The following is a 24,209-nucleotide window of genomic DNA, read 5'->3' on the forward strand; positions in this document are numbered from 1 at the left end:
GACAGGTCAGTCTTTTGGACCTAGAGTTTAATATGTGCAAACAAACATAGATGCTTATTTTGAAGATCCCCTTCAGACTTGTTTTATTATAAACAAAAATATTCTGATTTGAATAATAATTTGTGTCTGATGTGGTTTTTCACACAGACATTCAGAATCTATGAATACACTTTTTTTTTTTTTTTTTCAAATTATAACTGCTGGACACAGGGTGTCTCCTACTTTACTTCAAAGACCATTCTCTGTTACCTGGAGGCTTTAAGTTTAAATATTGCACTTGTATAAGCTGCATGCTGGATCACGACTTTCTCCAAACTTGTAATGTCATAAACTCCTGCTGGTATGTTCACATCTTGAACTCAGATTTAAGGTAAGCACAGAGAACCTTTTGTCCTTCAGCAGAAGAAAGTGAAAACAGCCTTCTAAGTCTCAAACTAGGCACATACATCATTCTGCAGGTAGGCTCAAACAGTGAAGCACCAATAAGCAAAACACATTTTGATCAGAAGGACTCTTTAATGTATATAGCCGGGATCGGCAACCTTTGGCACTCGTGCCACGGGTGGCACACCGCAGCATAAACACTGGCACGCTGGCACTTCTCAGCATAATGACAATCCTCGTTTTATGTGTGGCCTGATTTCTTGGGTTTGAATGACAGCTCTCGCCCACAATCCCCGCAACACTGTAGGCGCGGTCCCACCCACCTTCCCGGAGACCCGTGCATTACAGATATTGTCAACAATGGCACCGCCGGCTGCTAAAAAGGCCAAAACTAAGGCATTCCAGTCCTCATGGACACAAGAGTTTGGTTTTGTATTTTTGAAGGACCGTGCTGTGTGCACTTTATGTTGTGAGAATGTTGTGTGCCGTATGTCAAGTGTTAAGCACCATTTTGAGACAAAGCACGAGAAGACTTTCAAAGACCAAGCAGATAAAGCAGAGTCAATTAAACATGCTGTGTCCAGGTATGATAAACAAGCTAGCTCCCTCAAAGTTTTTGCCGCTGCTAAAAACCACAGGACAGAAGCAAGCTATCACTTTGCGCATTGCATTGCAAGGCATGGGAAGCTGTTTACGGATGGCGAATTTATTAAGGAGGCTTTTCTCAGTTGTTCAGATACTCTTTTTGAAACCTTGCCAAATAAAGAAACAATCAAGTCATGAATAAAGGACATTCCCACGTCAGCTAGAGGTGTTCAGCGACATATCGATGAAATGGCTGAAAATGTCAGAGTTCAGTAAACAGCTGGATTAAAAGATGCTGTATTTAGCATTGCACTTGATAAAAGCGTGGACATGAATGACGTCCCATGTTTGGCAGTCATAGCAAGGTACTGTGATTCAACTGTCAGAGAGGAACTTTGCTGCTTGAAACCAACGCCTGACAAAACAAAAGGTGAAGACATAGCCAAGGCATTCATTGAACATTTTGAGGAACGAGGGATTAACATTGGGAAAGTGTTTGCAGTGACCACAGACGGCACCCCCGCCATGGTTGGGAGACAAAAGGGAGCTGTCAAACTGATTGAAGAAAAAGTTGGCCACGCCATCATGGAACTGCACCGCATAACACATCAAGAAAATCTGTGTGCAAAAATGTCAAATTCGGATCTCTATGAAGTTATGGCCACGGTGGCAAAGATTATTAACTTCATAGTGAAGCAATCTGCACTGACGCACCGGCAGTTTCAGTCCCTGCTGGAGGAGCTGGACAGCGCATACACAGATCTCCCTCTCCACTCAGCAGTGAGATGGCTGAGCTGCGGAAAAGTTCTGGAGCGATTTGTCAGCTGCTTTGATGCTATCAAGGCCTTTCTGGCTGAAAAGGGCCAAAAGTATCCAGAACTGGAGGACGAGAAGTGGATTGTGAAACTTATGTTTCACTTATGGTTCATTACGGGACACCTGAACGGGCTCAATCTCAGACTGCAAGGTGCAGGACAAACTGTTTTGGACATGTTTGAGACATCAACGGCTTTTGTCAGTAAGCTAGCAGTATTCTCAGATGACATTTCCACCTCCCCTTTCCGCTACTTCTGACACCTGAGAGAGCTGTGCTCCCATCGCAACATCAGCACCACTGAAATAACCACGTACATGCATGAGCTGGAGGCTGAGTTCACAACGTGATTCGTGGATTTTCACAGGTATGGACCAATGTTCTCTTTCTTGATCAAACCCGACAGCTTTGATGGACATGATTTGGATGCTACTCTGATCGACTGGATGGATACAGAGGACATGGAAATGCAGCTGATTGAGCTGAAGAGCTCACCACTGTGGGTGACGAAGTTTGCAGAGCTCAGAAAACAGTTAGAAGCCACACCAGTGTCAGATCACGGAGCCCACATCCTCACCTGCTGGGCATCTGTACCTGAGAAGTTCAGGTGTCTCCGGGACATTGCACTGGCGCTGCTGTCAGCCTTCCGATCAACATATCTCTGTGAGCAGGTATTCTCACACATGAAACATGTGCTCAGCCCCACCCACAGTTGGTTAACAACAGAGCACTCTGAGGCATGTTTGCAAATTAAAGTAAATAACTACAAGCCCCAAATCACAGAGCTCAGCCAAGCAAAGCAGGGCCAGGGATCAAACTGACTATCTGGTAGGCATCTGTTAATTTCGATGTTGCCCCAGCCTACACTTGGTTTTAATTTGAATCTGTAGCTGTTTGTCCATGTCCTTTAATGTTGATGTGGCTGTTTTGTTATGATATAAGACAGATATAGCACCGTTAAGGCTGTTTTGTTATGATAAACAGATATAGTACATTTGCACTGTAGTCTCAGTTTTGGCCTCTCTTCCACGTGCCATATTTTTACAATGTGTTTATGGAGGCAGTGTTTTGAGTTAACAGAAACATATCTTTAAAAATATGATTGGATGTGCTCTATATAGATGGAATAAAATTCCAGGTGTGTTGGAAATGTTTTTGTATTTTGTGTAATTATTTAACTTTGCGTTATTGTTGATAATGGCACACTTGTTGAGAAGAAAACTTCAAACTGGCACTCCATGTCACAAGGTTGCAGACCCCTGGTATATAGTGTCATATTCCCAGTGCACTACATTTATAAACTTCACATGGCTACATCTACAATCATACAACTCTCCTGAGTTGTAAATATAAAAATCTTTTCGATCTCTATCTTCCATCCCATATGACATAAACATGGAAAAACTCACCTCACATTATCTTTGTCTGGGAAGTGTGTACACAGAAGCAGGCAGTGTGGACAGACCAACCACTGCTGACAAGAACATAATCTCTCACTATCTTCCCATCCATGAATGTTGTCAGTTGTGTTCAAAGCCATTGAGGATCTATAAGAATAGCATGGCTGTTTGTAGTGGTGCTGAATGTGTCTGTACTTGCATCACTATACTAGCAACTATACTTTTTTTTGTAATAGTACCTTTAGGTAAGATTAAATTCTTAAAAACCTAAATTATCAGAAACTACTAGTACTTTTTATCTAATCAAAATCATAAATATATAGTCAATAATGTGTTTATGCAAGCAAGGTGGATAGATTATTTTGGATGAAAGCTAGCATTATTAAAAATGAAGAAACAGGCTACCCTAACAAGTTTTGTTTTTGTTTTTTTTTTGTTACTGAGGCAGCTGAAAAGAGGCCCACTGATGATGAAGACAATGAAAATAGCAAAAAGAAAAATAACAGTCTTAAACCAAAAATAAAATAGCTATCTAAGATGTGAATTCATCGCTCCTGGGGATGATAAGGTTCAAAAGCCCTTGTGTACATTATGTGGGAAGCTATCAAACCAGTCTATGAAGCTGCCAAAGTTATTTTGACACTTGGAAACAACACATTCTGTTCTTAGGGGGAACAAGAGCAAGCTAAACAAGACAGTCAGAAAACAGTATTTAAATCCACAACCCTTGTTAAAGTTGCTGCCTTGAAGGACTCACACCTGGTGTCCAACTGTATTACCAAAGCAGGGAAATCTGTGGATATTGGGGAGGAGTTAATGTTCTTCCATCAGCAAAGGACACATGTCTAGGCATGTTGCATTCTCTCATAACAAAGTAAAATGGAGAATAGCCAAAATGGCAAAGAATAGCTTTGCTTTACAGTGTTTTCACTATCTGCCCATGTGTTAACTGATTAGTTATGATGGTTCTACCACAAGTAGTTTTGTGTAGGACGTAGGAAGTGGTTTGTCAGTTGTTAAGTAGATGGACATGCTCTGAATCCAGTGTGTCTTGCTGGTAATTACTATGGTAAACCAACTGACAGAAACCAACTGGAGTGTGGAGTATGACTAAATTTCTACTGTCTGACTACAGCATGTTGTTGCAAAAATAGAAAATGTAAACTATCATTGTCTTTGGTTTTTCTTCTATGAACTCTGATTTTCAGTTCTTTCCATAGATCAGATTTAAGTCGGGTGATTGACTGTGCCACTCCAGCAGCTTCATTTTCTTTCTCTGAAACCAACTAAGAGTTTCCTTGGCTGTGTGTTTAGAATCACTGTCTTGCTGAAATGTCTGAATGTCCACCCTCGCTTCAGCATCCTGGTGGATGGCAACAGATTATGGTGGGGCAGCTGTGTAGCAGCTCAGTAGGTAGAGAGGTCGTCCACCTATCAGAACATTGGTGGTTTGATGCAAACTTGAGTTGTGAAAGTGCTTTGAGTGGTCTTCAGAGTAGAAAAGTGCTATACAAATACAGTCCATTTACCATTATTATCAAGAATGTCTCTGTACATTTCTCCATTCCTTCTTCCCTCAATTATATGAAATCTGCCAGTACCATGTGCTGAAAAACAACCCCACACCATGATGGTCCCACCTCCAAACTTAACTGTTGGTATGGTGTTTTTGGGGTGATGTGCAGTGCCTTTTCTCCTCCAAACATGGCGTGAGACATCCAAAAAGTTCAATTTTGGTCTCATCTGAACAGACTATGTTCTCCCAGCATGTCCAAATGTTGTGCAGCAAACAAACAAGCTTCGACATGTTTTTTTATTCAGTAGTGGAGTCTTGCGTGGTGAGCGTGCATAGAGGCCATGGGGGTTAAAAAGACATCCCTTTATTAGTCACATACACACACAGTTACAGAGGGGGGAAACTGCACACGGCATGTATATTGTGAAATTAGTTTCTCCACATTTAACCAATCCCCTCACGTCCTTCCTCCGTGGCAGACTAGGAGCGGTGGGCTGCCAGCTGACAGCAGCGCCCAGGGACCCAGTTCTCATTTGTCACCATTGGTCAGGTGGTGATCTTCCTGCATGTTTTTAATGTTTTGGTTTTTTTTGTTTGTTTGTTTTGTTTTAAGGACGATACCCCAGGTGAACACGGGGAGAACATGCAAACTCCACACAGAAAGGCCCCTTTTTCCTCAAGCAGCAGGCACCGAAGGCATGGTGGAGGACACGCCACCAGTGCCCACAGCGGAATTCGAACCGGGACCTTCTAGCTGTGAGGCAACAGTGTTACCACTTGTGCCACCGTGCCACCTTGAGTGCATTGAGTGCATTATTTATTGTATTCTTTGATGCCTACTGAGTATGCCTACTGATTCCAGGTCTTTCTGAAGCTCTCCACGAGTGGTCCTTGGCTTTTGGACACCTCTTTGGATAATTCTTTTGACTCCTCTGTCAGAAATCTTGCGAGGAGCACCTGGTTGCAGCCAGTTTAAGGTGAAATTATGTTCTTTCCACTTCCGGATAATGGTCCCAAAGGTGCTCACTGGAACATTCAGAAGTTTAGAAATTTGTCTGTAACCAATGCCATCACTATGTTTTGCCACAATGAGGTTGCAAAGGTCTTGCAAGAGCTCTTTGCTTTTACCCATCATGAGATGTTTGTTGTGTGACACCTTGGTAATGAGAAACCGTTTTATCGGCCATCAATGAGGACAAAACCAGCTGATATTAATTTGCACTGATAGGGGGCACAACCGCATTCTAAATACTGACAGATTTCAGGTGATTTCATGGCTTTCCATGCCTTCTTGCACCTTCTCTTCTTCAAGTGTTCAATACTCTTGCCTGTGTCATTCCACTTTATTTCACATAATTTATGAGCTTATTTGTTTTGATTTCTTTGTGTTTGTGGATTGCTTGGGTTGTTACTGACATCTGGTAAAAAATTCATTTCAATAGCCCCATTATATTTACTGACAAAAATGTTGACATGTCGATACTTATATTCCCCACTGTATCTACTTCTTGCATATTTCCAAATGAATTTTTTATGGTGGTATTTTTAATCACACAGTAATAGAATACATTTGTCCATTCAAAATTATATGAATATATGTATTTGTGTAGTGCTGTATTTTTGTTCCATTTATGTAGAAATTAGTTACTCCACTGTAACACCTTAAAGAACCAGTGTGTAGGGGGATATATTAACACAAATGGCATACGGTTATGTTTTCATTAGTGTATAAGCTATGAATGGTGTTTTCATTATTTTAGAATGAGGCCTCAACATCTTCAAAGGCAGTGGGTCCTCCATGCTCACATTCTAAGCTATATAGTAGCTTAGAATGGACAAAAGGATGGACCTTTCACGTTTCCCTACTCGCTTGGAAAGGGAGAGGTGAGTGGAAGTGGATTCAGTTAGTTTCAATTAGCAACCTCACTGCTAGATGCCACTAAATCCTTAAAGCTGGTCTTTTAAGCAATCACCGGTAGAAGTGCCCATATGCCCACTTTGGGAGTTAGTTTCGTTAGACCTCAATTAAAATTTTGGTAGGAGGATAAAAATAGGTATTGGTTCAGAGATGTTTAGGTGTAGAAGTTATACAATTTAATGATTTTTCCATTTTTAATTACTTTTAAAGAGATATAAGTGGGAGAGAATTTCTTGTTTGCCTTACCTCACTGCTTGACCACCAGTGTTTCCTTTTGATGAAAAATCCAATTGAAGAAAAAATACTTACTCTTTGGAAACAAAACCAAGAGAGGGTGTGGTAAAATGGCTTATGAAGAAAAAAACTCCTTCAAAGGAAAACCAAGTGCAAACCATACAAAACTAATATGAAGCTAAAAGCAACAGAAGAAGTTGAAAATCACAGCATGTCACCTCAAAATTGTCTCTCTCTTGATTTTGCTAGCACTAACATTAAGTTTTCTGGTAATTAGATGAACCCAAGATAAACCTTTTGTTGTAACAGTAGCCAGACATACAATATGAAGATATACATATTGTGAAATGTCTAAGCCATATCTTTCCCAACTGGCATGAGTTTCTAAGTTATGCAAAACAGAAATCTTTAGGCAATTTTGGGCCTTCACAAAAACAAAACAAAAAAAAAGCTGACAAGGAATGTAAAGGCAGAAGGGATCAGAAGAGAAGCTTTCTACTCTCTTTGGACTTCTGTCCAGCTTGGCTGATGTTAAGAGCAACTAAGAGTGGATTAAGAAACAATAAATCAGAAGTAGTCATGCTCTCCATTTCAATGTCAATACCTGATTTACAATTTTTCCTTTTGTCAGTATCTGTACAATTGTACAAATTGTTAGTAGTTTTGACATAATTTAATTGCTTCATCTACAGCGATACGAGTTCAGATGTTAATGAAATCCCAAATTGCCAACTAAATGTAATTCCTCCATTTTTATGTTACACCAGGACTTGCTGTCACAGAAACCAAAGGGGAAGAATTGTAAAGAAGTCTATCATACATCAGGGTCACTCTTTGAGAGGAAAGGAGTAAGTCTAAGAACTTGGCTGTAAATATTCAGGTACCCAAGATCTGACATCTTGGTTGATATGCCTGAAGCTAATTAAATGTTTAAATTCTCAGAAAGACACTTGTGGTAATATAATGTGTTGAAATTTGGTTAAAACCATTTGTGGTACCTTGTCTTTTCTTGATGGACTGACTTCAAGACAGAACTTTGTAATAACATTGTTCTTAAAAATTAGTCTTTGGTGCTCAGGTTAACTATAAAGAACACTTACTTTTAAAACTGCTTTCTAACTTATGCTACAATGTAAAAGGGATTTTTTTTTTCAACTTGAGACAGTCACTAGTAATCCATCCATCCATTTTCTATGCCGGAGCCTATCTCAGCTGTCAACGGGCGAGAGGCGGGGTACACCCTGGAGCGGTCGCCAGCCGATCGCAGGGCACATACACACAACCATTCACACTCACACTTAGAGTCACCAATCAACCTAATGAGCATGTTTTTGGTCTGTGGGAGGAATGGAGTGCCCGGAGAGAACCCACGCATGCACGGGAAGAACATGCAAACTTCACACAGAAAGGCCCGACCCGGGAATCGAACCTGCGACCTTCTTGCTGTGAGGCATGCGCACTACCTGCTGCACCACCGTGCAGCCCGTCACTACTAATCTCTGAGGATTTAGTAAAATCGCAGACCAATCCCCATAAAAAAAATCCCATCAATATTAACATATCATCATATGCTCTCTATTTCATGAGGATGTGTTACTGATTAAAGATAATGTGCTAATGCATGTACTATATGATTGACACTGTCTGTCTGATGTATGTATTGTCAAAGAAAGTGCATTTAATATTTATCATCAGCACCTGTTAAACGACCAATGTGTAGGATTTAGTGGCGTTTGGCGTTGAGGTTTCAGATTGTAACCAACCCTTCCAAGCATGTAAACCTATGGTGGCTGCTAAAAATTTGAAATGCCCTCTCTTGAACCAGGTTGAGTGGTATTTGAGGTGTGTTGTGTTGCAACAGCAACACAATTCTTTAGCGGGCATTCTCCACAGTATTGCATAAAGGAGAAAATCAGCGAGTGAATTACAAAGAGATGAAACGACAGACAACACTTTTTCAGTGTTTTCCGAAGCACTCCACTGAACCCACAGCCCCTTTGGGTGCAGCTTCAGCAGAAGAGGTTGGAGAAAAAACAAAACAGCGAGATGAGGATGAAGCTGAAGCTTCTCTAGATACCCTGGAGAAGGAGCCCCACGCTAACACAACACCAACCGCTAAGTGAAATTAGCATAGCAGGGGATTGTTGGTATATTTAAGAATGTTGTAGCGTCCCTCGGTACATAAACCACTACCATCAGCTGGTTTCTCGATGCTTTATTCGTGAACAACCAGGCTTCTGTGGGCTGTAGCCAAAACCACAACAAGCAAACTCAGCTGACCAACTTTAAACTCGGCTCTTTCACTCGCTTACACACTTAGAACATCCCCAGTTCCCGCCCACCTCCAAACAACCCATTGTCATGGGAACAACAATGACTGACAGGCTTCTCAGCCCCTATGTGTTTGTCACTGTTATGCGCTCCTCAGCCTGCTGGTGGTGGGCTGTAAGGTGACTAACCTTTTTCTTTTGGTCTGCCCCTTTTAAGGTGGAGACGGAGGGTTCCTGATTGGGGGCAGGTCTTAAAAGGCGCTGCGGGACCTGTCTCACTCTCTCTCCTTCCTGGGAAGCAGCAGGAGCTGCAGCAGATTTCAGTTGTGTTGATATGTTGTGTTCAGTTCATTTTTTTCTGATGGGTCCAGTAGTCCTGTTTTCGCGGCTTTATTTCCTTTGAGGGTTTAGTTGTTATGTTTGTAGGGTAGAGGAAGGATCCTGGATCCGACAGCCCTATGTGGGTTGGTCTGGAGCTCCTTCCTTCCCTTTTGTTTAGTTTGGCTGGCCCATCAGTTCTTTTGTTTGGTTGAGGTTGATGTTTTTTTTGGTGGACTGGTTTATTTGTAATAAACTTATTTTTTGGCTGCTGCTAAAAAAAACCCTCCTCATTTTTATTATGTTAGACCCCCTTGGGTGTGCTTTTTTAGGGGGTCGTAACAGTCACGTTCATGAACATTAGGGAAATTACAGCGCTATGAACGGTAAACAATATCTAAAAAAAAAAAGAGTGATAACTTAGAGACTGTGTGTGTGTGTGTGTGTGTGTGTGTGTGTGTGTGTGTGTGTGTGTGTGTGTGTGTGTGTGTCCTTGATGAGACAGGTGAGAATTCCTGGCTGGCCTTGTGGAGTGAAAGTCAGGCTAGAGTATACATCTTGAGAGCATTCTGAAAGACTGGTTATGTTATCAACATGTTAGAAGGCAGCATCAGACACAAGGTCATGATGGTGCTTATGAGGTGTTGCTCCAACGTGGTTGTTGATGCGTTGTTCTGGACAGATGAGTATGAGTATAGACAGTATACCCACTACAAAAAACTAGACTACACCACTGATTTTTTTGGACAAATATAATTATAACAAAAATAGCTGTTTATGTATACTGTTTATATTGTAAGAGTTTATTGAGCTAATATCTAGCCATTGTCCATGGTTTTCTTGATAATAACTAAAATCACTTAAGTTCTTACATCAATAGCTATGGCACTGTACTGCCAAAAACAGTGCTTTTAGGCATTCCATGTTTTCTTTTCTGTTAGTCACATGATACACGCAGGAGTTAGTACTTGATTGCATTACCATTGTTTTTGATGACTGCAAACATGCGTCTTGGCATGCTCTCCACCAGCTTCTGACATTGTTCTGCTGTCACAGCAGCCCATTCCTGTTGCAAAAATTCAAACAAATTTGCTTTGTTTTTGGGCTTGTGGTTCTCCATTTTGAGTTTGATGATGTTCCACAGGATTTCAATTGGATTTAGATGTGGTGATTGAGCAGGCCAAGGCATGGTTCGAATGTTCTGGTTCTCCATCCAGGCTTTCAGTGACCTTGCCGTGTGGCAAGGGGCATTCTCTTCTTGGAAAATCCAGCCATTCGAGGCAGGAAAGAGTTTATCAGCTGATGGAAGAAGACTGTTTTCAAGGGTAGCCCTGTACGTGACCTAGTTCATTCACCATTCACAGAATTGCATTTGCCCTGTTCCACCCATGCTGAAACAACCCCAGATCATCAACGTCACATCCACCCCCATGTTTTACTACAGGGGGAAGACAGTCTGGTACGTAGGCTTCTCCAGGCTTCCTCCTAACCAGTAAGTTGGCTGGAGTGGGCATCAACCCAAAATTGGATTCATCACTGAAGAGAACCAATCATCACCAGTCCAATCCTTGTGATCCCTAGCAAAGAGTAAACGGGCCTTCCTCTGCCTTTGGTTGATGAAGGGCTTCTTCCGTGCCCTCTGTGACTTCAGACCAGCTTCAAAAAGTCGGTTTCGAACTGTCCTTGCTGAACAAGTCATATTTCTCGACAGTGCCCACTCATTTTTAAGGTTCCTGGAGCTCTGACGACGATTCCTGACACAGGAACGGATGAGTGCACGGTCCTCTCGTGGGGTAGAAAGACGTTTCCTGCCTCAACCACCTAGCAATTTGGTAGTACCATGTTCAGCTTGCTTTTTCTTGGTGTAATGAATGGCCGTCTTGGAGATCTTCAGTTTTTTGGCTACCTGTTTCTCACTCATGCCAATTTCCAGCAGTGCCAAGATGACTGCCTTTGTGGCTTCACATAATTCTTTTGTTTTAGGCATTATGTGAGAGCTGACAACTTCTGAGTTGTGCTACGGCTTGAATCTAAGAAGGAAACCACTCGAGGCCTTTGCATGTGCAGTGCTGCTTATGACATGAAATGGCCTCTTATACCCTGGGAATACAATTAAGTTTAAGCATGTCAAATAGGACATGAAGTATTCTGGAATCAGCTGCATTTTTTGTCGTGTTCATTGTATTCTTCAGGTAATATACCTTTAGTGGTATCAGGCATTAAAATGAACAAGAAATTGAAGAAAATAATGGTGCTCTAATATTTTTTTCCCGACTGTACGGTATATTCACAGTTTGCAGTGTAATGAATTGAGAAAGAAAAACTGGTTAGTAATGATGTACCAGGAATCTGATTGTGAGTGTAAACATTACTGCTTTTAAGGTTAGGGTTAGTTTTGGCTGCATTTCCTGTTGCCTTTCCCTTACAGCTGTCCTTCAAAAACCCCTGAATCATCTGTGATTGTAGAATAGATCCTCTGTTAGTCAGGCACATTTATGCAATGATTAGTGTATTTGGACATAAAAACAAAGACACATGAATGGAACTTACTGCATGTGGTGTTAGCCAGAGTTTTTGTGCACATTTCCATTTAGACATATTTCAACATATTATGCAGAGGACTGCAATTGTCACTTGAGTGTTTGAATAATGTTTGCTTAATATATTTCTATTAATGTTATTAATTGTTGATGCAGTGATCACTATTATATAAACTCTGATTTCTGCTAATTTCACCCCTCACTGAGGAAAGTGCTGTACATTAAGATACATTTCAATCAGTAAAAAGCTTTCCTGGGCTTGTTCCCAAAACAGTACTGGCTTTTCTCAGTTAATTTCTCAAGCAGTAATCTCTACAAAGATATGTATGCATACAAACAAAAAGTCTGGAGGAAAGGGACAAGATTTTGGTATTGGAAGCATTCTGGTTTCCGTTTGTAGTCCGCGTGTAATCCAGGTGAACATTCTTTGTGGAGAGCAAAAGAGGTGGAACGCATAAAATCTTGGACCTCATCAGCTACTATCTGACAATGATTTAGCTTTTTATTCACTTCTTAAAATTTATTTTAACTAGGGCTGTCAGTTTAATGCGTTAATTAGATTAATTAATTACGCTGCAAATTAATGCGCTATAAAAATGAATGCAATTAATCATGAGTGGCAAGTCAATGCGCAAGCATTTTAAATTTGGCCCTTTGAGTGACCCGTAGGCTGCAGTCGCAGGTCGCATCCTACCTGCGCCACTAGTCAAAAGCAGGGTGACAACAGACATGGATGCGACACCGGAGAGCGAGGCAAGCCTACTTGGACCTTTGAACGGCAAGTTTATTTATAAAAAGAACAAAGACGGGACTATTAACAAGAACGCAGTGATTTGTACCTTGTGTAAAAAAGAATTTTCCTATCACCGTAGCAGCTCCAGCCTGAATTATCATTTAAACGCTAAACATGTAGTTGCTGCTAGTGCTGCTAGTGCTACCGTGAGCTCACTCCGCCAACCCACACTTGCTGAGTTAGGAAAACGAATGAGCAAAGCCACGACAGAAAAACTGACAAACTCAATCGCAAAGTGGGTTGCTGCTGATTGCCGGCCGATTTCAGTTGTGGAAGACGAGGGCCTAAAAGAGGCGTTTCAGATAGCGTCATCTGACTCTAATTTCCAGCTACCGTCGAGAACTACAGTGATGAAAAGAATTCACCAGCTGTAATGTGAATGTCAGTGAATTGTAATGTCCTAGAATTCAAATTCTTTATTTGGGGACCTTTAGCAGATATGAGATTAAAATGCGATTAATTGGATTAATTAATTACAAATCCTGTAATTAATTAGATTAATTTTTTTAATCGCCTGACAGCACTAATTTTAATATATCTGTTTATAGAGATTAGCTGAAAGCACAGACCTGGAGTCAAGATCACTAGGGGGATGAGAATAAAGATGTGTTTGAATTTGTAGCTGATCCTATTCACTCTTCATTACAACTAATGTGCCAGATCCCTGCCATTCGGAGAGAAAAAACTTCAGTCTAAGCCAAGCCCAGCACTTCAAGGCAAGAAAACAGTTCATGTCCAGTTCCATGGACATGGACTCATCTAAATGAGTGGCAGAGTGAGGAAGGTATATAGAAAATATAGAAAGACTGAAATTAAAGTACATGTTAGGTCTACCTTAATGACTGGATATTTACTAAAGATGGTCACATGGCAATAAGCTTTTGACAGTTTTTCTATTTGTTTGCTTGGTTGGTGGTTGTTTTTTAGCTTGTGTGAGCTGAAAAGGCGGTTTGTGAATTTGAGCTATGAAAGATATGATTAGCTGATATTTAACTAGAAGATGCCAGTTTTGGAAAAGAACGAGTACATTTGACACGTAGCAGTATTAGGAATGGGTTAAGCTGGTCTATTCATAGCTGGTCTATCAACTACATAGGCCTATTGGTATTTGATAGCAAAATAAAAATAAAGAAAGGATGGATAAGGTAATATTTGGATCTTATAATGTGCATGGCCTAAACCAAGTCTTTAATACGGAATATAGAAGGAAGATGGTTAGGTTAGGTTAGGTTAGGATACTGTAGTTGCCACAATAAGACACTACTGTTATGGCTATTATAAACATCTATGGCCAGAATGAAGATAATGATAACTTTTTTGAAACCTTGGAAAATGTAATAGTCAGTAAGGCCGAGGCACAATGATAATGATTGAAAAATGTATGAGATATCCTCTAGACTGAAAAATAAAAATAAAAACAGAAGAAACTTGATTGATTCTGGAGAATAAACACAAAATGACATCCAACAAAGAAATCCTCTTGGAATGAAGTTTTAATGTAAAAGGCTGGACAGAGCTTTACACATCTCAAACCAGGGATTTTACCAAATGGGTGACAGAGCAAGCTGTTTACTAACGCTCCAACAATAAAGGTCCAATCAAGTACAATGGTGGCAAAGATACATCTAAAATGTGAGGGATGTTTGACGTGATTGTCTTATTTTAAAGATCTCTGTGCAGACTAAACCTCAATAAGGAATGAAAACAAATACTTAGTTTCAAAAATACATTTACCATTACTGACAGAGAAAGAGGCACTCGATATGACAAAACAAATAATACAACAGGAAGTTGTGAAAACTCTATAATCTTTGAAAAATAATAAATTCACCAGAATTTTGCAAAACAGATTACAGCAATACTAGTGAAAGTGTTAAAAAAAAATGCTATCAAAAGGTGATCCTCTATAAACATGGCCTAAAGGCATCTCTGTGTTACATAAAGAGAGGAAAGATCTAACAAAGTGCGAGGGACCAATTAACCTATTATGCAATGACCTTAAAATATTAACTAATTGTCAGGATCTAGACTATTTTGTGATTAGTTCTTTTTTTTTTTGGTAGGGTGATTGTGTTCACCTGAGTCTGATATTGTTCTCTGTTTCCTTGGCCTTTGTGGCATCATCCCTTGTATGTGGTTTTCCTTGTTCCCTGTGACTCTTGTCTCTTGTTCAAGTCTAGTACCTGGTTTCCCTGTTTGTTCCTGGTATTTCTTTGGTTTTTGGATTTTGTAGGTAGTGGAGTTTTGCTTGCCCTTATATTTTGTCAAATAAATCACTTGGACTGTTTCCGCTCAGCCTTTTGTTTTGTTAAGTCTGCACCTTTGGGTTCACTCCTTGTTTTTTTTTTGCTCAACCACACAAATCATAACACTAATATTATTGCACAAAAAATGCAGAAAAAAAATCTAATGTTATTAAGTAGATAAAAGCTGTTTTTGAGTTCCTGAGAGCTAAACATTAAACTTTAACAGTTTTCCTTTCACAACTGAAAAGATGAACGGAGTGGACACACACACACACCTTCTTACATAAGGAATTAAGATAGACTTTCAGAGATGTATCAGCACCTAGGCCTATGCATACAGCTCTGTCACAGAGCTCCTTCAGACAGTTAACTTAAACGTGGGAAGTCTGTTGATATTCACATGCACATCATGTCAACAGAGGTTGGGACACAGCTATACACATTTATGTGTAATAATTACAATAACAACAAATCAATAACAATAAATAAGTTATTCCTTACATTCTTTACTCTGTGTCCATTTATTAATTCATAAACTAATGGCCACCTTGGGCTTGTATACTTTGACCAGGGATGCAATGTCAAGTGTGACAGTTGTGACAGCCAGTCTTAACTCCTGGTGGACATCAAGTCTGTTTCTGGCTTTTGTTTTTATTGTCACAAGGGCACTGAATGCTGTCTCAGACAGGTATGTAGTGTAGAATGGGAGAATAACCCTTGTTACTGCGTGTTTGGCTAGTCTGGGAGCAACAGCATGTCCTTTGACAATCCAAAACATTTTGTATCTGTTCTCCTGAAAATATTTTTTTGACACAGAATCAGCTTGAAGGTCACATAGCTCATCTTCACAGCCGTGGTATTACACATCCTTGAGGGTCGAAATGTAGGGGTCCAGCACCCACACTTCCTTTGATTAAGTACTCACGGATGTCTGCGAAGCAGCTTTTAATCTCCTCACGGAGCAGGTTCAGGTGCCAGGTAAACTCGGTACATAAAGACACAAGCACAGTACCAGCAGACTGCTTCAGCAGCAGTGTAAAGTGCTGCAATTCCCCATTTGACATTTTTTCAACTCTGTAATCCAGTCTGTAATCCAAGCATCCAGGGCGTCTTTGCACTGCATGACGTTTGATTCAGGTCCCTGGATCCACTTGTAGAGCGTGAACGTGTCCACCACGTATGCTGTTTTGATCCAAAATGCATCAGTCCTTGATTTTTTTCTTGCAGTTCCAGAAAACACACAAGCATTTGTCCACATGACAACCACCGCACCTCCGTGTATAGCAGCAGTGTTTGATGCACTTCATCCTCGAACAGCTGGGCAAAAAGTCTCGTTAGATGGGTGAGCTTTCATAAAGTTTACAACTTTAACAACAGTTGACAGGGTACTACTAAGGTCTTCTGAAAGTTTTTTACTTGCCAGTGCTTGCCGATGTAGCATGCAGTGGAAAATCACACACCCTGGGGGTTTTTCCTTCAGGCGGTTGTTAAACCCCATGTTTTTGCCCATCATTGCTGCGGCCTGTCAGTGCAACATATGACCAGGTTTTCATAGAGCAGATTGTTGAACAAGAGATATGAGTCCACAGCCATATATATCCTGGCCAGTTGTTGTTGCTAGATTCCTAGGCATAAGAATGTCTTGTTTCAAGTCCTCAACATCAATATAATGCATCATAAACAAGGAGGACAGACTCGTCTGACACTGTCGTTGTTTTGTCCAGCTAAATGGCAAAGTTAACATTCCTCAGCTTCTCAGCAGCTGGTTTTGGAAATCCACAGCCATTTTATCAATTCTATCTTTCACAGTGTTGTCCGAGAGTGGGACAGTTTTCACTTTATCAACAATGTGCGGTCCAAACGGCCTCTCCACAATTTTCAGGCAGGCAGGTTTTATTAGCTGCTCTCCAATATTGTGTGGCTTTTTAGCCTTTGCAATTAACAGCGAACAGTCAAATGACGCCTCTGTGGCTCTGTGTGTTTTATTCATAAAGTGATTCTGGCAGCAGGAAAACAATCAGGGATGAATTACCCAGGTCTAGCCTAGCCCAGCCCACTAACTGACCTGAAGGTTGCTTACGCAAGGTCAGAGGTAATAAATAGCTTAATGAATTTAAATGTAGACCAAAAATATGCTTTAATTTGGATTATACAGAGTTTTGATTATACAATTGGGTGTGTTATTGGGATTTTATAAATTTAATGTGCACAAATATAATTTTGGTAACCTCACAACCTCAGCGCAGACAAAATTGTGCGCACCCCCTGCGAACTCTGGTGCCCCCCAATGGGGGATGCGAACCCCAGGTTGGGAACCACTGGGTTAGACAATGAAACTGTCTTGTTCCATTTTCATATGCTATTAATACTGAACTGCTGTCAGAATACTATAAGGCATAATAAAGATATATCTGATTACTAGGGCTGGGCCAATAAAACGATAGTGATATGTCTCACAATAGACACGTCATCAATATCAATATAAAATGCATTCGATAAAGCATTCAATAATTTTTTTTTCTTCGTCGGAAGAAACCTGAAGTTGCGACGCGAGGTTGGTTGTATGCAAAAAGGCACTTGCTCTCAGGTAACTGAGCAACGTAGGGAGTAATCGCTAATCAGTGAGAGAGACACGCTAACACGCCAATCATGTAACATTATCAAGTTCGGTTGCGCCATGTCGTTGTCACATGAAATAGAAGTGAGCGCTGCAGCGAGCGAAGAAATCGGCGATAGAACAGGGAAAGTCAGCCTGCCAGTATGGCAGTTTTTTGGATTTTATGTCAGACCATAGTCAGACCAATGTGGTCTGTAACTTATGCAAGACTGTCGTCCCCACCAAGACCGGTAACACCACAAACTTATGTAACCACCTTAACTGCGCTCACTCTTTGGAGTGCAGCCGTATTCACCAACCGCAGCACCACCGCACGAGCAGCTGACCACCATGCAGAGGTATCTGCTTCATTGCCTGATGACAAATCATCTAAAAGGCACGAAGACATAACGGAGGCAGCGGCATATCATATAGCTCAAGACATGCTTCACTGAGCACTGTGGAGAAGCCAAGTTACAAACATCTCTTACACGTACTTTTTTTTTTTCTTAAACACACTTGCAATAAAAATATAATTGAATAGTTCATGTATGTTTAGAGTAAGAAGAGTGACTAAGTTGTTCATATGTCTAGGCTGGTTTTATAGTACAGTCAGTCTTGCTGTACTGTCTATCATGTTTGTTTGTTTGTTTGTTGGTATGTTACAGATATCAAGTCCACCTCAGTTTCTGCTATGTTTACAAAACACTGCACATATTTGAATACATTTTATTCATCAGAGGGTGAATCAGCTTGTGAACTTTCAGCACTAAACCTCCAGAAAAAAAGTTCTCAGGTTTCTCTCTCTGTTTACATTTTTACACTTTTTTTTACATTTATTATTTAAGTGTTTTCCATGGTTGTGTTGACATTTCCTTTCCTTTCTGCCTTGATAGCTGAGGGGCTTATAATTTTACATTTTTACACTTTTTTTACATTTATTATTTAAGTGTTTTCCATGGTTGTGTTGACATTTCCTTTCCTTTCTGCCTTGATAGTTGAGGGGATTATTATCAGAGGAAGGTTAAATTTAAAGTAAAAATGTTTAAATTGAATGTATTTTTCTCCTGGTCCTTATTTTAAATAGGTCATAAAAAATATCAATAATTATCGATATTGACCAATATAAAACACTTATATCGCAATAGAGTTTTCAGCCATATCGCCCAGCCCTACTGATAACTGAAGATGTGGAATAACTAATGATGGACATAAAGGACACAAAAATACCACTGTTTGCAGATGATATATTAGCATTAAATAGCAAACCTGCATCAGCCATACTATATGGAATAATAATAAGGAAAAATCTCAGGCTTCTTGACAAATGAAACAAAATCTATTGTAATGATGCTCTCTGGGCAAAATTTCAGTTGAACAAGAAAGGGTTTAAATATTTACGAGTGACAATAACACCCCTAACGTTCCAATTATTTTGAGCTAACCATGAAAAACTGATAATGGAGAAAGTTTATATATAGTATCAATTGCAGATTTTTCAGATCTGCGGGTATGTAATCTAGGAAAGGTGTCCAAACTTTTAAGAAGAAGAACAGCTTCCAACCTTTCACAGGTGAGAATATTAAAGATCTCCCTGTACCAAAGGGTGACACTAGGTGGTAGAGTTTTGATCCAGTTCTGCAGTATACACTTTCGAGCAATTAGAAGGAGTTTTTCAAGGAGCTTATAATGTGATACAGTGAGATGCAGGTCCCTTGAGGGAAGGCCTAGAAGGAAAACCCCAGGGTCTTCCTTAATTTTTATTTTAAATACCCCCTTTGAAATAAGTGTCCAAAATCTGGAAATCTGTTTACATTCCCAAAAGTAGTGGAAATATATCTCCCTCTCGGCATTGCATTTGGAACACAGAGGAGAAATACAGTGGTAAATTTTGTTTAAAATAACAGGAGTAATATGCAGCCTGTGAAGTGTCTTGTACTGAGTTTGTCTCAACTGGTTACAAGTAGATGTGGACCTGATCAGGCGTATAGTGGCGTGCCAATCATCCTCAATGTATTCATTGTTCAAGTCTCTTTCCCATCTATGAGACATGTCTGGTAAATGGTACATGATGGAAGAACCAAGAAGTGAGTAAAATGATGCTATAAAATGTTTTCTGTTTTTGCGCTCTAAAAGAAATCTCTCAGCATCACTGTAGGTGACATGAGAAGAAAAGCAAGTGGGCTGTGAAGACAAAAAATGCCTAATCTGTAAATACCCCAAAAAATGGTTCCTGGGAATACTGAATGTCTCCTGTAACTGCTGGTTCAAGGTTCAAGGTTCAAGGTTCAGTTTATTTTACAAATCATTTTAAAATACAAATACAATTAACAATATACAGTAGACATGATCTTGTAAAAAAAGGTAACCCCAGAAGCTTCTGTAGCTTATAAGCGGGGGCCCAGAAACACAAAAACAACAATATAGTATATCATGACAACAACAATTCCTATTTCTAACCTATCATCTAACCTAACCCTAACTGTAAGGTGATTTCATCAGCACAAAAAGTCTATGGTTCGACACAAACAACAACACAAATATCAACACATCAGGCACAAGTACATGAGACAAAAAACAGCAAGCTGAGCTCGATTTAGACATAATTTAGCAGCAATTTTTGTTTTAATCTTTTTTTAAAAATAGACAGTGATGCAGACTCTTTAATCATGCTCTCAACCTCATTCCAAGTCTGTGGTCCTTTAACGGTCACACTAAGACTTGTGCATTTTAGTTTCCGTCTCTTTCCCTTTATGAGCTGTTTTCCTCTCGTGTTGTATTCATGAGTGGGTAAAAAAATTGGGATGAGATGGCAGAGTCTGTCGTTGAGTCTAAATGCTGCATCATACATCACACAGGCATTATGGAAAGTATTACATTCAGTGAGTTTCAAAAGTTTGTAACTGTAGAAAAGAGGATCAGAGGGGGCATTTAGCTTGGTCCATGATATTACTCTAATTACCTTCTTTTGTAAGGTCTTTAGTTTCTCAAGATAACTGGGATATGAATTACACCATATAACATTGCAATAGTTCAAGTGAGGCTCAAATAGAGACCGATACAGAGTTAAAAGAGCTTCAAGAGGAAGAAAATGTCGGACTTTACAAAATAAGCCTACATATTTGGATAATTTCTTAGTCAGCTCATTTATATGTTTTTTGTAATTTAAAAATTCATCTATGTAAATTCCCAAAAATTTAGTGGAGTCTACCCTCTCGATAGCTCTACCATTTATTTCTATACACACATGTTCAACATCATTTCGGTTTCTATTTGAGCGGAATACAATGAAATTTGTTTTATTTATATTTAAAGATAATTTATTACACTTGAACCAGGTGTCCAACTTTATTCATTCTTGATTCATGAGATTCTGGAGATGTTTCAAGTTTTTGTGTGACAGGAATAAATTTGTGTCATCAGCAAAAAGAACTTACTATCATTTACATACAAAATAAAAAGAAGTGGACCTAATATAGATCCTTGAGGGACCCCATATTTAATAATGCTACACTCTGATTCATTAGTATTTACATGAACACAATGCTCCCTATCATATATATAACTTTTGAACCAATTTAGCGCTGTGCCCCTGACACCATAATGTTGCAATTTACCAAGGAGGATTGAGAAATCAATTGTATCAAACGCCTTTGATAGATCGAGGAAAACTCCAATCCCACACTCACCTCTATCAATGGCGTCGTTAATTTTTTCAGTGAGATCTATAATTGCCATACAGGTTGTATATTTCTTTCTGAAGCCATATTGTGATGGAATAATTATGTTCAATCCATCTAAACAATTACTAAGTCTATAATAAACAATTTTCTCAAATACTTTAGAAAAGGTGGGTCGTATAGATATTGGCCGATAGTTTTGCATGTTATTTTTATCCCCGGATTTGAATACTGGGATAATTTTTGCTATCTTTGTCATTTTAGGTACCATCCCATAAAACAAAGAGAGATTGATGGAGTAGACGAGTGGATCAACAATTTCATTCGCAATGGCTTTAATGATTTTACTACATATACCATCCACGCCTGCAGTATTTGAGTCTTTCATACTCATAATAATATTAGTTACTTCTGTTTTCAGTTGGTGCAAGAAAGAAAGAATTTATATAATTACCTTGAAGATATTGTTGATAATTTGCTCCCTCTGGTGGACTAATAGTTTCAGAGAGAGTTTTTCCTATAGAGTTAAAATGATTATTAAAGCTATTTGCAAGATCATCACCTTTTGAATTTGATCTGGCATTTTGCTTGATTTTGGTGTCAGGAAGTACAGTAGTTTTTTGTCCCCGACTGAGAACCTCATTTAGCACCTTCCAGCTTTGCTTCTGATCACCATGAGCAGCCTTGATAAGCTCGGTGTAGTGTCTTCGCTTACTTATTCGTATGACATGTGTCAGCTTATTTCTATATTTAGTATATTTGTCTTTATTACCAACAGTTGGATTTCCAATGTAACGTTTGTAAAGTATGTTTTTCTTTTTAATTGACTTCAAAATGTCCTTTGTAAGCCATACTTTCCGATCCCCTGCATCACATTTTCTGATCTTTACAGGTATGGTGGTGTTTACAGAGTCAGTTATTTCATCAATGAGAGCATTATATGCTGCATCAGGAGTTTTGCAGCCATAAACAGAATTCCATGATTTACCTCTGAGATTTTCAGATAATTTCATTAAGTTACTTTCGCTCAGTACTTTCACGTTTGTTTTTAGCGGTGACTCATTCATCTTTTTTGTAAGATCAATGAAGAGTACGACAGGAAAGTGATCAGTAATGTCTGACAGAATTACGCCTGAGTCAAAAAAAGCATTGTGAGTATTTGTGAGGATATTATCGATGATCGATTTACTGGATTCTGTTTCTCTTGTATATGTATTTATAGTGGGGAAAAAAGATGAGGAGTACAGTGTATTCATGAAATCATTTTTAGCACTGTTCTCCTTGGCTAGATCAATATTAAAATCCCCAAGAATAAAACAGTTTTTATTTGTTTTATTTATACAGTTTAATAATTCATCGAGTTTCAAATCAGAGTCTGGTGGTCGGTAAATTACACTTACAATTATATTCTTTCCATTATTTATATTAATCTCAACAAATAAAGAATCTGAGTACCCATCATCAATATTTAAATCATCACAGACACTCACGGAATGTAGTGAATTTATATATAAACATACACCTCCCCCTGGTCTACCAGATCTATTTCTATTGTACAATACATATCCGCTCAGGTTGAGGATGTTCAGATATGATTTATCAGTAATCCAAGTTTCACTACATCCAATTACATCAAACCTGTGGTCTAGGCTGGCTAAAAGGGATAGAAAATCATCATAATGCTTATTCAGGCTTCTGGTGTTTAAGTGCATCAGAGAGTATGAGTGGTCATTTTTGTATTTTGTCAATTTTAATTTATCAGGTGTATAGCGTTTACAATTTAACTTTTCGAAGCAATGCTGTTCGGGCACATCACAGTTTCCCTCACTGATTAGATCAACGAGTCCCATTTATTGCACATGATAGGGAAAAGCCTGATATCTGATGTGAAAGTCATATAAAACCACATTATAAAGTCTTGTGTCTAGGGATTCCTTCATCTTAATCTGGGTCTAGCTAAGCCTATACTAAAATGAGAAACTATGAAGAGAAACTATGAAGAAAAGAAAGGGGGGGGGTTAACGAAGAAAAAAGAAAAGAATAAAAGAACGAAATAAATCAAACAGAAAAGAGAAAAAAATAAAACAAATACAAAGTTTGTTCGGTGCGGGATCCACCAACACATAGCATGTGAGAAGTAAGGTCTCATGATCTCAAGATTGTAGAAAAGTGAAAAGCTTACTGCATAACAGGTAATTTTCATGAAGATGGATTTGGAGCTTCTCTCCTTCAGTCTGCAAACAGTGGAGTAGGTCTGTGCTTTAGTGAAGGCGCAGTTTCTTGGCATCAGACAGTTTATTTATAACACATCGCTGGTTTGAGTTCGTGAGCAGGTGAAGACGACCATCCTGAGTCCAGCTGGCTGTAAGCTTGTCCTTTAGTTTTTTACGTAGGTCGTCCAGAAGTTTCACCCGCTTGGCTGTTAAACTCTCCAGAATGTGCATCTTTGGTGTTGATCCCTTGAGCCGTTTTTTCGCGTTGTAGACTTTACGATGATTCCCCTTGGTTTGTCCTTTTTGTGGGCTTTAGGTCCAACACGATGGCTCCTGTCGATTTCTCCAGATTGCACCTCTACGTTGGGATTGTTTTTAATTATTCCCATTATGACTTCATTTGTATTTTCCTGATCATTTTCTGGAACACCGAAAAATGACGAGACAGTTTCGTCTTGAATACTGTTCTTGCTCGTCTAAAATGTCCTCCACGTCATCATATTTTTTTTGAAGTTCATCGAGTTTGTCGACTGTGTTTTGTGATTCATACTTCAAGGAGTCCTTTACTGATTCCGTAATGGAGTCAGAGATAGCCCTTTTTATGGGTTCAATCAGGGAATCAACCAATATCTTACCGATTTTGCAGACGAAATCACAGTCCTGAAATAACGTGTCTATCTGTTTGCTTACTGTGTCTTTGAT

The 24,209-nt window shown here is 39.4% G+C and overlaps 1 protein-coding gene across 3 annotated transcripts in view; it reads right to left on the reverse strand.

The window, feature by feature from the left end:
- The window catches only part of prr12b (proline rich 12b), a 63,668-nt gene that overhangs the window by 35,100 nt on the left and 4,359 nt on the right, over positions 1-24,209 (reverse strand). The gene's annotated exons all lie outside the window — the stretch shown is intronic.

This window comes from Chaetodon trifascialis, chromosome 15 (assembly GCF_039877785.1).
Source record: "Chaetodon trifascialis isolate fChaTrf1 chromosome 15, fChaTrf1.hap1, whole genome shotgun sequence".
NCBI lineage: Eukaryota > Metazoa > Chordata > Actinopteri > Chaetodontiformes > Chaetodontidae > Chaetodon > Chaetodon trifascialis.